We start from the raw sequence: 13,308 nt of genomic DNA, 5'->3' as shown, positions 1-13,308 counted from the left end.
CAAGCCCACTTAAAATCATCTTTACATGATTTTTTTTCTATACTGACATTTCCACTGTATTTTATTGTTCCAAATTACTTGGAGCTCGTTATTGCATTATTGATTTGGACCCTTGGTCCTATCCATGTTAGTCATCCTACTTGAGTAGGAAAATCAGGTTTTATAAACTTATTTCCTATTGACCTTGGAAATAAGGGGCAGAACATTTAAAATGACATGCAAAAAAAAAAATCATTTCACTAGCAAGTCAGGAAAAGAAACTGAAAAAAAGATAGTATTTTACTCCCGGACATTTTCAAAGTTCTTCTTCTTGAATTTTATGTCAATCTTCAGTGTTGCTGAGGATGTGAAGAAATAACACCTTGATCCACCCTGGACGGAGTCCATGAGTGTGATAATTATGGTAAGCAACTCTGATCTCTACTAAAAGCCTTCCCAATGTTCACCCTCTTTACCCAGCAATGTCACTTCCTTGACTTATCCTAAGAAAATAATCAGAGATGCACCAAAGACTTCTGTGTGGGTATGTTATATGTAAGTGTTAATTGAAAATAAACTAAAAGTATAATAACGTAGGGGGGGGTTGACTTAGTACAATGGAATGCCAGGCATTTATCAAAATTCATGTTACAGAGGGATAATTATACCTGAAAATTATCAAAGAGATAAAAAAATCACAAAGAAACATGTAAAGTAAAAATTACCCCAATTATAAATATATATTTGTATAGAAATGTACATATTTTAAATAATATATTTATATTTTATTCATTATTCACACATATGTATATAAGAAGACTAGAATAAAATATACTATAAGTTAGATTTTATGAGGTTATGCTGCAGTAACAAATAATCCTAAAATTTAGTGGTGTAACAATAAAGGTGGGACTTCCCTGGTGGTCCAGTGGTTAAGACTTAGCCTTCCAATGCAGGGGGTGCAGATTCGATGACTGGTCAGGAAGCTAATATCCCACATGCCTCGCAGCCAAAAAACCAAAACATAAAACAGAAGCAATATTGTAACAAATTCAATAAAGACTAAAAGAAAGGTCCACATTAAAAAAAAAAAATTTTTTTTTTAAACAGTAAAGGTTAAATTTCATGCCAGCAGAGAGTCAGTATAGCTCTCCTTCATGTGTCCTCTTTGTCCTACTATTTATTCTTAAAGAACATCCCTTCTTTAGTACTTTGTTTTTCTCATGGCAGAGAGAAAAGGGCCAAGGAGAAACCATGTGATGATTTTAAAGATTGTACCTAGAAGTAGCTCATATTTCATCGGCCAAAGCAAACCCCAGGGACAAGATTGGCTTCACTGAGGCCAGAGGAATAATCTCTCTCAGAGAAGACCCTGCACATCACATGGGAAAGCAGTGAACGTTAGAAAAAATATATAATTTACCACAATAACCATTGTCTCCTGGTGGTGATAATAGGGCTAATTTTTGTTTTCTTCTTCATACTCCTATATATGTTTTTTTTTTTTTAAAACGGACTCATGTGTTACTTTTAAAAGCAGAAAATAAGTCACACACAGAAAGAAATCTGTTGTATCACACCACGTGGTTCACCTCCCACTTCACTGCCTCCTGATTGAGTTCTATACCGTCATCTGTGGTCAAGTGAGTTCTGATGTATTATTGGCCATGGGTGTTGATCTGGTTGGTCTGCCATTCTTTCTCAATGAGTCATATGTAGACTTCCTTTCAACACATTATGGCCCTATAAAATATATCTATAAACAATATCAATTACATTACTGAAGAGTGACTATTGGTATGGTATGTAACCCAGTGGTTCTCAGCCAGAAACAATTCTGCCCCCCAGACGATATTTGGCAATGTCAGAAGACATTTTTGGTTGCCACAACTTGGTGGGGTCAGGGGGAGGGTGGTCTTCTGGCATCTAGTGGGTAGTGGCGAGGGATGTTGCTAAGGGAAGTCCCCTTCACCCCCGCAAAAAAATTATCTGGCTCAAAATGTTAATAAGTACCAAGATTGAGAAACCTTGTGATCCCATGATTCATACTTAAAGGGAGGACTGGGAACCCTGCAAGTGCTTTGAGATGTAAGTCTTACAGCTCAGGCTTCAGACATGGATGGTGGTTTCTTATGGGTTGACAATCACATAAATGTAACCTATGATTGATGATAGTGCTGTGAATCAGGTTTATTGACCAATCAACATACACATTCATGTATCTTACCATCAGAACTTACGGTCTAAATTAATATTTACAATAATTTAGAAATAATGTCTGGGTGATGACTGTGAGCCAGAGTCTTGGGAGAAATTGTTCTGGTATTTTGCACAGGAAATTGTTGCTGACTTGAGGAGGAGTATTTGGAAAAAAAGCAAGGAATGTTCTGACGGTTTGTCAGTCATGAGTAACTTCAACTCCTACAGTTATTACCATCATTTGTGTACATGTCTGTCACTTTACCTTCATCTGTTATGTATTTGGGAGATGAAGGAGAACAAGAGTGACATCACCACAATATTCAGACATATCTTGTAATATTTGTCTTAACACATTCTGTTGTCAAGGGTTATTAATTGACTACAATCTTTTTTTTTGGGGGGGGGGGTGGGATTTAAAAAACTGTTTATTGCTCTGTGACTTCGTCTGGAAGCTGTTAACAAGACCCATGACAGCCAAGGGCCAGGTGTGCATCTAGATCAGCTAGATTCACGTGTCCACCTCCTGATGCATATAAACCTGGCACTCAGGGGCCCTGAGCAGTCAAAGGCAGGCTTCCTGGCAAATTGGTTAAATCCCAACAAGGAGAAATGATGCTGCAGATCATTTCCACCTCCCCAAATCCCATGTCCTAGATAATAAAGGAAAACGCCACAAGTACTGCTCCAAAATAAAACCGGCCCCGGTCCCTTATGTCTGACAGAGGAGCCAGGAGCACCGAGGCTCTGCAGAAGCCAGGAACCCAGCACCAGAAGGCACCCGCCCCTCCCTCACTGTTCAGTGACCTCCCCAAAGGAGTCCCCAGCCCCAAGGGTGCACTCCGGCCACGCTGCAGGAAGACCAAGGCAGGGAGCCCAGGGTTTCCAATCGGAGCTGTAGTTGGTCCTGCTGGGTATGGCGGAGCCCCAGCAACTGTGGCCCTCACAGACTCTCCTGGAAGACCCGGTGCAGGCTCTGGGCCAGGACATCAGTCTCCTCATAGCCCTCACAGCTTTGCTGCCAGCTCTCTGGCACCTGTTCCATGCCATAGTAGGCACCAGCAGTGGCCCCGGCCATGGTGGCAATGGTGTCTGTGTCCCCACCAAGTGAGATGGAATAGATGAGAGTCCTCTGGAGGCAGAGGGGATCTCGGGGTCAGGCTCCATGCAGCACAGGAAGCAATAGATGGCGGTGGGCACAGATTCAAAGGCAGCGATGCCACTCCCTAGCTTGGACACCACCTCCTCTCTGGTCACTGCGTTCTGCTCTAGAAGCTCCCCAATCTTCTTCAGTCGGCTGGAGTACGAGCTCCTCCATGCCCAACTCCCGGGCACCTGACACTTCTTGGGTGTCACTGTCCAGCTCTTCCATACGGGCCAGGAGTTGTTCAAGGAAGTGCTCACTGGACGACTCACCCTGCAAAGCCAGGTGCGCAGCCAGGGCCTGCAGGATGGCACCCTTGTAACCCAGGGAGGAGGCGTGTGTCAGCTGGGCCGAGAGCCGGGCAAACTTCTGCACATCCTGGACGCTGTTATAGGCCGGGGAGATGCCAGCCCCCCGCATGGCGCCCCCGTTGCCGTTGGAGCCTTTGCCATTAAACTGGGCCGGGACGGCTCAAAGCCATCACGGCACTCGGGGCTCAGGAGCTTCCTGAAGACGGTGATCACTCCAGCACCATAACCCCGTCAAGGTCTTTCTTGTACTCCTGAGCAAACCGGTGAGCCGTGTCCACCTCGTCGAAGGCCCCCTTGGCCAGCAGAGACTGCACCAGCGCCCGGCCCCGGCCGGCCGTGTCGTCGGTGTAGCAGAGTGCTTCTGGCCGCGCGCTCCCCGACAAGCCGGGGTCCGGCTCCAGATCCTGGACCTGACGCGAGACTGAAGTCAGGTCGGCGGTGTTGCGCGCCTCGTCGACGGCGCCCACGCCCACGCAGTCCCCGAGCAGCGCGCCCGCCAGGCAGCCTTGGAAGCGGCAGAGGGAGCGGGCCGCCGCCGTCATCACCGCTGCCGCCGCCGTCATCACCGCTGCCGCCGCCATCCGCGAGGACCGGCCCCCGTTTGACTACAATCTTGATTCTAAATTTAAAACAAATGTTACACGAAGGTCTCAATTTAAGAGATGATTTTAATAAAAGGTTTCACGTATAAAATTATTTTTAAATAATTAAGATACGACCTGTGCTATCTTTACTTCATCTTGCCACATCAGTCCCTATTCCTTATCCTAGAAATTTCATCCCACCAAAACTCAGAGCCTTCTTTTCGTCAGCTGCCTTATGCTACACTTCCAAATCCTCACAAAACAGTCACTCCTTCCTCCCTATTATGTGTATCAGCACTGCCGTCCCTGCAACACCTCCCATCACATCACAGTGTTTAAGCTTGCCTTTTAACTAAATGATGGGCTTCTAAAAAAAAGCAAAGAGAGACTGCTTACATCTATCTTTGTAACCAAGAGATTTACATAATGTCCAGTTCATGGCAGGTGTCAATCAACAGTAATGTGTTAATGAATTCCCCCAGTGACCAGGTTTAATTATAGAGAGGGAAGAATATATTAGGGCTATTTTTATATTAAGGGATGAATGACTAGCTTTTCAAAAAGCACATAGGCTGACTCAAAGGAATGACTATTTGGTGGTGACATTGTGCTAGGGAGACAGTAGAATAGAAGAGATATTTTGAGGCAAGAGAGGTTTCCTAGGTTCCTCAATTCATTACTCCACGGCAATGACCTACTCCAACATGACGAGGTCTTGCTATGCTCTAAAGAAAGAAAGTACATCTAGGACATTGTCCTTGACGATGTGAGTTCTTCAAACTGAAAAATATTTTTCTTAAAATTAATGCTGATGAAATTCTAACACATATTGCAATCACATGGCTGAAAAAGTATTTGACCACATGTTAACAATACCAGTTTGATTTAAGAAATTATTATTGATACTTTTAGCATACACCTGTAGCTACAGAACCTAACTACCAAACATAGGGTGAGAATTCTTCTAAATTTCAGTTTATTAAGTTATAGTTTTTAAAATACTATAAAATATTGATTGTCCCTTTTATTTTTTTTCAGGTCCAACATTCACTTAACTTCCAAAAAATACATATTCTGCCAATAATTTCTATCTTTGTCCCTTGTTGCTCTTAGATCTTAATGGCTACACTGTATACTTGGAGTTCTTGGTAGTATTCGATTTAGTGTTTAATTATACTCTTCCTTCTATTGATCACTAATACATTCTTATATATGCCGTACCTCCCAATGAAAGTTCCTTGAAAGAGGGGTTGAGTTGCAGACAGCCATTCTTTTTTTTTTTTTTTGCGGTACGCAGGCCTCTCCCATTGCGGAGCACAGGCTCTGGCCGCGCAGGCTCAGCGGCCATGGCTCACGGGCCCAGCCGCTCCACGGCATGTGGGATCTTCCCGGACCAGGGCACGAACCCGTGTCCCCTGCAGCAGCAGGCGGACTCTCAACCACTGCGCCACCAGGGAAGCCCCCCAGACAGCCATTCTTAATTTAAAAATGGGTTGTATTCCTAAAGTCATACATGTTTTCAACATATATTTATTGATCACCTATTCCCATGCCAGCCTCTGTGTTAAATATAGGGAATAAACACAGCCTACTCAATTGGAAGTTGATTTTTTTTTAAATTTAGAATGCATTATTCCACAGAAGCGGTACTTTTAAAGGAGGTTAGCTTCCCAGATGAACCCCACAAATCAATTTATATATCATATAGTTCTATTACTTTTATTCTTTGTTCCCCGCTCCCAATCCTATACTGTAAAAGTACTAACTTCATTCTCTCCAATAAGAATAAAATTTAAGTTGTGGCACACAAAAATATTTTCCACAAATGGCAGCAAACAAATAGTATTTCCATACTGCAATGAACAAAACAGGAGCTGAGATTCGGCCCAGCTCCTAGGGTAGATCTCAACTACTCTGAGTCCCTGAGCATGTGACTTTCTCCTGACTGTTCCTATGGAGTCAGAAGTGTAGCCAGACTGAAGGGAAAGATCCTTACCCTGTTTGAAAGAGAGGATTATTTTTGTCTCTCTACCACTGGAAGTGACCCAGGAAGGGATAGTTCTGACTACCCCTGGCTGTTCTCTCACACCCAGGAGAGGAAACAGCCTGGATGGTCCCAGGCAGAGTGTGACAGTGCAAAGAACTCTGGTCCCAATGCCGTCTCCAAGTTACTAAACTAGCCAGACCTGAAGTCTCACTTACTTCTGGAATTTCTAGGATGTAATATTATAATTTTCTTTTATCTGAAACCAGTTTATGTCAGGTTTGTATTACTTGCAGCCAAAACAATTCTAAACAACCCAGTATCAAACATGTTGGATTAGAGAACACTGTAATCTTCTATTCATCTTATTCTAATCCTAGCAATGAGTCCATCTATAATCTCCTATATCTGATTTTTCTGAGGTGTACTGGACAGATATCCCTTGCTTATAGAGGAACAATTTTTTGTTATGATTAGAGTCCTCAGTGCCTCACTTTTTTCCCAAAACAGAAAAAAAAAAAAAAAAAAACTTCAGTTACCAAAGGAAGAAAATGGCAGGAAGCCCGAAAACAAGCTATTTTTCTTTTTCCACTTCAAATGATGCTCAAATCTTAGCCAGTTTCTTTTCAACAGTTCACCACTACCTCTAAAAATCTATGTGTGTGCTGCCTTGGTAGCTGCCCTGAATTCCAAATTACCCTGCACACCCGTTCCTAATCACGGAGATCTTGATTGGAACTAAATTTGTTCTCTGTGCAGAAATCACTCATGTTCCAAGAGCAGTTTCTCCTCTGGTCAAATTAGCTGTGTAAATATTACGAATAAAAATATATGCAGGGGCAAGTGGATTACAAAAAGGCATTTCCTTATAAGTGATCCATGTGACTCCAAATTAGAATGTGTCTTAAAAATAGGGAGAGCCTGGGAAAGATTAGTAGACCAAAACAAATGGTGCCCATAAACTGCCCCAGATTTGTAGACCAAATTCTCAACAGCGTAAAGCTTGAAAAAAAAAAAAAAAGGGAAGAAACATGGGAAAGAGGGAGAGAGGAAAGTTTTAGGTATAATACTTTTAAATCCTAAAATACAAGCTGGATTTTGAAAAACAAGGCTGAGGTAGATTGGGCAGTATGTGTAGATTGAGGCTATCTTTGGCTTTTTCCAAATTTCTGCCTTTAAGATGTTTCCATCCTATTGAAAATGATTTAATTCATCCTTTCAGAATTTTTTTAAACAAATCACGTATTTAAACTTGTATAGTACTTAGAAAGGGAATAAACAAAACACACCCAACATCTTTTATTATTATATAAAGCCTGGAGAGGTTCTGTCTTCTCCTATGAAGAGTGTGGTGCTGTCTTCTCTTATGAAGATAATCAACCACATTATACAAGGCTGAAGGGCATAAAAATACACATTTGTAACACCATAACATTCTGCTGCTTTCCTTGGGAAAATCATATTTATCCTTGAACATCACATCTTAATACAGGGGGAAAGGTCAGCAGCAGAATATTGTTACTCATTTTCTCTTGTCTCCTTCTATTATACCATTTGCTTGGAATTTGTTCATTTGATCTTCATCTGAGAAGCAGAAGTAAACAAATCTTGCTAACTGTTCAGTCAGTTTCAAAACCAGCTAACACTGCTTATCCAGTGCTGGAATCTTAGACAACGATGATTATACTTTGATGCCATAATGTTCAGGAATCCTGTGGGCCAAAGGAAAACTATATATACATATATAATTTTGCCAGAAAAAGTTTCGTCTTGGAAAATTACCAAACATATGCCTTATTCCATTTGTATATTTTTAAAATAAAACTACTACCATGAACAGTAGTTAATGAGTGACAAGTGGTGAGTTGATTGTGGTTCAGAATGAACCATCTTATTAGAAAAAATATAGATACAAATTATACTTCAACACATACCCGAAATAGTTTCTAAATCCATACATCTAGTCCCCTGGGGTTAACTCTTATGCAAATCAATAGCTGAGTTTCTCGATTATCACATAATAAAATCATGCTAGTTCAAATTTAAATATTAATTACTGAAATATGCATCCTACAAAACTAGATACTGTTAAAAATTACTCTTCTTACGAAACTGCTTGAAAAGGAAGGGCTCTGTGTGTGTATGTGTGTTTGCTTTTCAAAAAGCTGAGGTATCTATTAGATAAGTGTGAAAAGGAAAGATATTCCTTCTTGGCCATATTACATAATGTCTTCATTTTTCTTTTTATTTAAGTATTTTATTTAAACATTTAAATTCAAGTCTAAATTCATCTGCCTTCTTGTCAAATGTACTACCACTCTCCCACTAATCCAATGGGTTTCCCACTAATCCCAAACAATCGCCTTCCCTCCAGACCAGTCTTTTGTTTTGGTTTGTTTTTTTGTGGTACGCGGGCCTCTCACTGTCGTGGCCTCTCCCGTTGCAGAGCGGAGCACAGGCTCCGGACGCGCAGGCTCAGTGGCCATGGCTCACGGGCCCAGCCGCTCCGCGGCATGTGGGATCTTCCCGGACCGGGACACGAACCCGTGTCCCCTGCATCGGCAGGCGGACTCTCAACCACTGCGCCACCAGGGAAGCCCCAGACCAGTCTTTTAATTTATCCTTCCAGATGCCTCGCTCAGTTCTGCCATTCTTATTATTATGACTTTACTCCTGCTTGTGAAAAGTTGCAACATTTAGGACCATCCCACCATCACTTCTGTTTTACTTGTCCTGATTCTTTGCATTTTGACTGCCTCTTCTTATATAAACAACTTTTTGGCAATCAAGCCTAACTGATATATCTCACATGTCTTCATTACCAAACCACACATAAGTCATCCCTGGCAATTCAGCTCTTAATTGTTCTGATTCACTAACATTAGTGCTTTTTTCCTAACCACACTATAGACCTACAGAGAGCAAATAATTTGATCCTCTCATAACATAGCAACTTGAGCTACCGTACCTTGTACATTGATTGATTCTTCATAATTATATTTTCTGAAAATTCTAGCTACAGAAACTTGTCCCACAATATAATTTAATGGAAAAAAAACAAGTAGCAAAATAGGATATATATTTTAATTCGTGCTAAAAAATGTTATATTTTTACATTTCCATAGGCTGGAAAAATTCTAGAAAGCTACTAGACCCCCAAACTTCACAGCAACTACCTCTGAAGAATAAATAAGTAAGCAGGACTTTGGCAAGATGGCGAGAAGTGATGGGAACTATAAGAGGCTTTAATATTCCTTTGAAAAAATATTATAATGTTTGTTTTTATTTTATAGAATGAACATTATGATTTTCATAATTTCAAAACTAGCAAAAGACAGGGCTTCCCTGGTGGCGCAGTGGTTGAGAGTCCGCCTGCCGTTGCTGGGGACACGCGTTCGTGCCCCGGTCCGGGAAGATCCCACGTGCCGTAGAGCGGCTATGCCCCATGAGCCATGGCTGCTGAGCCTGCACGTCCGGAGCCTGTGCTCCGCAATGGGAGAGGCCACAACAGTGAGAGGCCCGCGTATCGCAAAAAAAAAAAAAAAAAACTAGCAAAAGACAGAATTAATAAGTATTGTATGACTAACTTCCATTTTTATGAATACTCCATGTTTCTAGAGGTGCTGCTCAGCAATTCTAAATCACAAGGTCTGACCTTTCCCCCAGGAGACCTCTGGGCGTGACAGTTTAGCCAGTTCAGCCACAGCTAATATATACGCACTGAAAAGCTCACCAGATCATAGCAAACTGTTCCCTCTTTGAAGAAAAAGTACCATATGGAGATAAATGTATTGATGATTCATAAAATTTGTATAACTTCTCTGTTTGAATCAATACCTTGTAATGCAGGGGAATATATAAATTGATCAGTGATCCTTCATCTAGTATTTTTTTTAACATTTCTTTTTAACTTATGTCTCATTAAATGTGTTTGTTGTTTACAGCATTCTTTTTTTTTTTTTTTTTTTTTTTTTGCGGTACGCGGGCCACTGTTGTGGCGTCTCCCATTGCAGAGTGCAGGCTCCGGACGCGCAGGCTCAGCGGCCATGGCTCACGGGCGCAGCCGCTCCGTGGCACGTGGGATCCTCCCGGACGGGGGCACAAACCCGTGTCCTTTGCATCGGCAGGCGGACTCTCAACCACTGCACCACCAGGGAAGCCCAGCATTGCCTTTTTGATTTCCAGCTTACTTCCTGAAAAGCAGACCTTGTGACTCAGATTTGGGTACAGCTAGTTTATTTGGGAAAGTGAGGCCAGGAAACTTACATGAGAAAATCAGAGACGTGAGATGGGAGAAATGTCAGTGAAGTTTGCAAATAGTCAAATAACCCCGGTAGAAAACTGGGGCTCAGTTGCCCTGAAGATGCTCTGAGAAATATTTTCCTTGGGGCTGGGGAGGCTGGAAGATTTGTACAATGATTTCATGCTTTTTTTGTTTGTTTATTTTTATTATTTTAGATTTTTTTTGATGTGGACCATTTTTTAAAGTCTTTATTAAATTTGTTACAATTCAGCTTCTGTTTTATGTTCTGGTTTTTTGGCCATAAGGCATGTGGGTCTTAGCTCCCCGACCAAGGATAGAGCCTCACCCCCTGCATTGGAAAGCAAAGTCTTAACCACTGGACCACCAGGGAAGTCCGTGGTAATTTTTTTTTTTTAACATCCTGATTGGAGTATAATTGCTTTACTATGTTGTGTTAGTTTCTGCTGTATAACATAGTGAATCAGCTCTATGTATACATATATCCCAATACCCCCTCCCTCTTGCGACTCCCTCCCACCCTCCCTATCCCACCCTTCTAGGGGGTCACAAAGCACCAAGCTGATCTCCCTGTGCTATGCAGCTACTTCCCACTAGCTATCTATTTTACATTTGGTAGTGTATATATGTCTATGCCACTCTCTCACTTCATCCCAGCTTACACTTCCTCCTCCCCATATCCTCAAGTCCATTCTCTACATCTGCGTCTTTATTCCTGTCCTGCCGCTAGGTTCATCAGAACCATTTTTTTATAGATTCCCTATATATGTGTTAGCATACGGTAATTGTTTTTCTCTTTCTGACTTACTTCATTCTGTATGACAGACTCTAGGTCCATCCACCTCACTACAAATAACTCAATTTCATTTCCTTTTATGGCTGAATAATATTCCATTGTATATATGCGCCACATCTTCTTTATCCATTCATCTGTTGATGGACACTTAGGTTGCTTCCATGTCCTGGCTATTGTAAAGAGTGCTGCAATGAACATTGTGGTACATGTGTCTTTTTGAATTATGGTTTTCTCAGGGTATATGCCCAGTAGTGGGATTGCTGTGTCATATGGTAGTTCTATTTTTAGTTTTTTAAGGAACCTCCATACTGTTCTCCATAGTGACTGTATCAATTTACATTCTCACCAAGAGTGCAAGACAGTTCCCTTTTCTCCACACCCTCTCCAGCATTTATTGTTTGTAGATTTTTTGATGATGGCCATTCTGACCGGTGTGAGGTGATACCTCATTGTAGTTTTGATTTGCATTTCTCTAATGATTAGTGATGTTGAGCATTCTTTCATGTGTTTGTTGGCAATCTGTATATCTTCTTTGGAGAAATGTCTGTGTAGGTCTTTTGCCATTTTTGGATTGGGTCGTTTGTTTTTTTGATACTGAGCTGCATGAGCTCCTTGTGTATTTTGGAGATTAATCCTTTGTCAGTTGCTTCGTTGGCAAATATTTTCTCCCATTCTGAAGGCTGTCTTTTTGTATTGTTTATGGTTTCCTTTGCTGTGCAAAAGCTTTTAAGTTTCATTAGGTCCTGTTTGTTTATTTTTGTTTTTATTTCCATTTCTCTAGGAGGTGGGGCAAAAAGGATCTTGCTGTGGTTTATGTCATGGAGCATTCTGCCTCTTTTTTCCTCTAAGAGTTTTATACTGTCTGGCCTTACATTTAGGTCTTTAATCCATTTTGAGTTTATTTTTGTGTATGGTGTTAGGAAGTGTTCTAATTTCATTCTTTTACATGTAGCTGTCCAGTTTTCCCAGCACCACTTATTGAAGAGGATGTCTTTTCTCCAATGTATATTTTTGTCTCCTTTATCAAAGATAAGGTGACCATATGTGTGTGGGTTTATCTCTGGGCTTTCTATCCTGTTCCATTGATCTATATTTCTGTTTTTGTGCCAGTATAATACTGTCTTGATTACTGTAGCTTTGTAGTATAGTCTGAAGCCAGGGAGCCTGATTCCTCCAGCTCCATTTTTCTTTCTCAAAATTGCTTTGGCTATTCAAGGTCTTTTATGTTTCCATACAAATTGTGAAATTTTTTTGTTCTAGTTCTGTGAAAAATGTCATTGGTAGTTTGATAGGGATTGCATTGAATCTGTAGATTGCTTTGGGTAGTATAGTCATTTTCACAATGTTAATTCTTTCAATCCAAGAACATGGTATATCTCTCCATCTGTTTGTACCATCTTTAATTTCTTTAATCAGTGTCTTATAGTTTTCTGCATACAGGTTTTTTGTCTCCTTAGGTAGGTTTACTCCTAAGTATTTTATTCTTTTTGTTGCAGTGGTAAATGGGAATGTTTCCTTAATTTCTCTTTCAGAATTTTCATCATTAGTGTATAGGAATGCAAGAGATTTCTGTGCATTAATTTTGTATCCTGCTACTTTACCAAATTCATTTATTAACTCTAGTAGTTTTCTGGTAGCATCTTTAGGATTCTCTATGTATAGTATCATGTCATCTACAAACAGTGACAGTTTTACTTCTTTTCAGATTTGGATTCCTTTTATTTCTTTTTCTTCTCTGATTGCTGTGGTCTAAAACTATGTTGAATAATGGTGGTGAGAGTGGGCATCCATGTCTTGTTCCTGATTTTAGAGGAAATGGTTTCAATTTTTCACCATTGAGAATGATGTTGGCTGTGGGTTTATCATATATGGCCTTCATTATGTTGAGGTAAGTTCCCTCTATGTCTACTTTCTGGAGAGCTTTTATCATAAATTGGTGTTGAATTTTGTCGAAAGCTTTTTCTGCATCTATTGAGATTATCCCATGGTTTTTATCCTTCAGTTTGTTAATATGGTGTATCACATTGATTGATTTGTGTAAATTGAAGAA

The 13,308-nt window shown here is 40.7% G+C and overlaps 1 pseudogene; it reads right to left on the bottom strand.

Moving 5' to 3' along the window:
* Positions 1 to 736: 736 nt before the first annotated feature.
* LOC101321210 (ADP-ribosylhydrolase ARH3 pseudogene) overlaps positions 737 to 13,308 on the bottom strand; it is a 105,097-nt pseudogene continuing 92,525 nt past the window's right edge.

Source organism: Tursiops truncatus, chromosome 12 (genome assembly GCF_011762595.2).
Source record: "Tursiops truncatus isolate mTurTru1 chromosome 12, mTurTru1.mat.Y, whole genome shotgun sequence".
Lineage (NCBI taxonomy): Eukaryota > Metazoa > Chordata > Mammalia > Artiodactyla > Delphinidae > Tursiops > Tursiops truncatus.
Note: the sequence above shows the minus strand (reverse complement) of the source record. Positions and strands in the feature narration are given on the sequence as shown.